The sequence below is a fragment of the Wasmannia auropunctata genome, unplaced genomic scaffold, assembly GCF_000956235.1.
Source record: "Wasmannia auropunctata unplaced genomic scaffold, wasmannia.A_1.0 LD336078.1, whole genome shotgun sequence".
Lineage (NCBI taxonomy): Eukaryota > Metazoa > Arthropoda > Insecta > Hymenoptera > Formicidae > Wasmannia > Wasmannia auropunctata.
This window is the reverse complement of record NW_012026812.1, coordinates 1,196,255-1,200,176: the sequence shown is the minus strand read 5'-3', so window position 1 is coordinate 1,200,176 and position 3,922 is coordinate 1,196,255.

Sequence of the window (3,922 nt, the reverse complement as noted above, 5' to 3'; positions counted from 1 at the left end):
TAGACATTATCGCCCTCATTCCTTTTGTAACTTCCAATAAAGCAAGTTGTTGTGTTATACGAGTGTCTGTACCGAAATCCTCTGATTCCCACTCTTATGTAGGATAAAACCCCTACAAATGTTTAAGAAATATATGTAAACTGCAACATTAAATATAATTTAAAAAGTCAATAAATATAATAAAATATAAATGTAAAAATGCTCTTACCATTAAAAGCTGAACCTAATGTTTTAGCTATGTTGTACCATTGATTATATTTCAAGTCTGCTCTCTTATATGCTTCGCAACTAGGATCCCATAATATTGGTCGTTTCTGGACTTCAAAAATTAACGCATCTTCCTTTTCGCTGTTCCAAATTTCTATTTTTGGAGGCATGACACGTAATTCTTCTGCCGCAAATATATGTGAATCAATGTATTGTTATCTTTGTAATAACTATATCAATGGAACTGTAATACAGAAAAGTAAAGCGGAACATTAAACAGAAATGTACAAATGCATAAACATTAAATATTGAGATGTTAATATACCTTTATTTAATTTTGTAGTACTTTATAGATTCACCCAAGAATACAGGAGCTCTGTGCTCATACGGCTAAAGTATGAGAGCGCAATGTGTAATCTAGTTTAGTCAAATAATAAAAAATTTTAAAAACATTGCTCAATATATTACTCAAATAATCTTAAAAAATATAAAGTTAAATAACTTATAAAAATATAATCCATTCTCTTAAATAGTACAATAATCTTTATTATTTAATAAAGAAAAAAAAACCAGAATATACGCATATATACATATTCGTATATATATATATTATTAAGATAATTTACTAAATTTTATTTAACAATACTTACCTGTGCTTTATTTTGAAAATTTATTATTGCACGAACGCCACAAACTTAACCTCTACTTAACCTCTGAGATGATTTTCGATAAAAATGTCAGTAGTCGAATCATCACGTGACCAAAAAGTCATCAAGCCATTGGCTAAGATTGAGATTGAAGATTGAAAAAATAAACTCTAATTTCCAAACTCCAATCTCAATCTCAGTCTGCTGTGCTCTCATTGGCTGAGCTTCAATCTCAATCTTAATCTCAATCTTAATCTCAATCTCCAATGCGTAGTCTGATACCGGCTTAAGAGGTCTACAACCCCGCGAACCCGGGCGGTAAAGCCAAAGTTTCCCGGTCCCCAGAGATCTCAGCGATGAGATCTCGGGGATTACGGTATGTGCAGCCCGAGGAGCGATCCCCGGGACTTGGGCACCTATAGAAACCGAATCCTTCGGCGGCTTCGGCTGAGCCCCTCTACCACATTAAGGTAGTGCCCAATGAGAGGGGAAAACGATGTAACTCACAATGTACATATCCGCGGAATCACGAAACTAGATATGAATGGTCAGCAAATGGAACCGAGCGATCGAACGGCGCGAGGATGTCGACCAACGTGACAGTCATCCCCGGACGTCGATCGCCCGCGCTCAACAGGCAGTCTCGCGCAACGGTAAGTAACGATTGTACGTAGTAGAATTTGCAACAACGTCATATTCCATTTCAGGAAGGCACAAACCGTCGAGGGGAGGCAAGCTCGAGGCGATTGGGAGGCGCACCACGTACCGTCCGTCGGCGGTTCGACCATGCGTGCGCGCAAAATGATCTTCGCACCTTTGTTTAGCCTCCGTCAGCGGCACCGGGCTCGGCTCCGGTTCCTCCTGCTCCCAGAAGCATCTCACCATGGTGGAGAGGTCCTCGCCGAGAGAGCACTGGTGTGACGACACCACTTCTCCTGGCCCCGAACAGCCGATCAGCCCCGCGAGAATCCAACCCAACTTGGTTTTTTGAGCGACAGGAGTGCGGGGGGCGCCTTTGCGCAGACCAGTTTTGACGATCTCAGCGTACGCGTCCGCGCCCAAAAGAATCTGCACTTGATCCCGAGCCTCAAAGTCCGGGTCCGCCAGAGGTAGTCCGCGCACATGCTCCCAGATCGGAGTCCTGGTCGCGATTCGGCCCTCGTAGGCCGAGATCCGCGGCAGAATTAAAGCCGTCAAGCGTAGAGAGGCCTGAGTCGTTCGCGACGAGATCGTGATCGTGATTCGGCCCCAGGAGATGCCCGTTTTTTGTCCGCCAACGCCATAAATCGTGGTACGACAAGAGTCGCGCGGGAGACGGAGTCGCTGAGCGAGAGGCTCCGTGATAAGCGAGATTTCCGAACCCGGATCGATCAGAGCGCGAGCGGGAACTGGCGAGCCATACCTGTCGTCGACGGAAATCCGTGCAGTAGCCAGGAGGACGACCGAGCGTTCGTCCTCGCAGTGTGCCCCCTGCTGTACGTGGAGCGACGTGGATGCATCAACCACCGCTGTTTCGGTCGTGCAGACCTCATGAATGGAGGAGTGATGCCGCTGCTTGCACGTGTTGCAGACCCTAGTCGAAGGGCATGAGCTTGGGCGGTGCTTTCCGAAGCAATTGAGGCAGAGATTGTTCGCCTCCACGTATTGCTTCTTCTGCCCAGGCGTCTTCTTCAGGAAGTCACTACACGACAGAATGTAGTGCTCCTTGGTGCAGAACGAGCATTTGCCCCTGCCCGTCTTTTGAGCGAGGTGCGACCGCGCCGTCCTTGACGTGGCTCCGCTCGTCTTGGCTGCATCCCCCGAAGTCGGGTGAAGGGCCTCCAGCGATCGTAAGCGGCATTCCATGAATGTCTTTAATTCGTCGATGAACGGAGGCTCTGTGGTGCTTGATCTCCCATTCCCTTCTCGTGCGTTGGTCCAACATCTCAACGACCAAGTGCACGAACAGATCGCTGCAGCTGCTGATCGGTCGTCCGATGCCCTCCAGCGAACCCATGGTCTGGAGCATGCCGTGGAATACCCGTCGCAGATCCGACACTGTTTCGCCTTTCATCTTAGGAATGGCAGTGAAGGTCGAGAAACACGAACGCACCAGCAGTGTTTGGTTGGCATAATGCTCCATGAGCATGGACCATGCCCGTTCGTAATTTTCCTCCGTGGTGGGAAGGTTGCGAATTAATTGATCCGCTTCGCCCTTTACGCAAGTCCTCAAATAGTGGGGTTTTTCTACTTCCGAGAGCGAACCATTGCGGTCAATGATCGACTGGAAAAGATCGCGGAAGGCTGGCCAGTCTTCATACTTCCCGTTAAACGTTGGAAGCTGAATGCGCGGCAGCGTTTTTCGGCCACCGCTCTCCCCCTCTCGAAATGAGGTAGCGTCGAGGCTGACCACGGGTTTGGATCGCACTTCCTCGAGCCAGCTGACTGAGCGGTCAAAGCGTGACTTTATCGCGACTTTGGTGACATGCCTGATTTGGCGGTTTTGCACAGTAATTCTGGCTCCCTGTCTCTCCCCTTCCTCCGGCCCTTCAAAATTGTAACAACCTAAAGTCGTCTCCTTGTATTATGTTATAGTATATCTTTCGTACTAATGCACTATAGTGGTAGTTATGTCAATGTACTATAGTTTATTATAGTATTATTATTGTTCAAATTTTCCGTATGATTTATATACTAGGTTCTTAAAATTGAGATACAGCTAGTTCGTGTGGCCGAGCGAGTAAAGCGTGTGATTAGAACATTGGATGTTCTACCGTTTAAATCCTACTCTTATTTTCGTAATTTTTTTTAAGTAATAGGCGAAACATATTTTTTTATATAATTATTGAAATTATTCGTGTACTTTTTATGTAGGAGAAATACTTGTATATTTTAAAATTTTGTAGGCATCCTTTCATCGCTTTTGTTTATTGTTACGGTAAATATTGATAACAACGGACCCAGCCCCAATGACCTTGACCTTCATGTATGTTGTCAAGGTCATGACCCTGAGTGACTATCAAGAGGTTTTAGCCGTCGCTCGTTATTCGTTAAAAAGTTATTAACAAAAAAGTAACAAAAAAATAAAT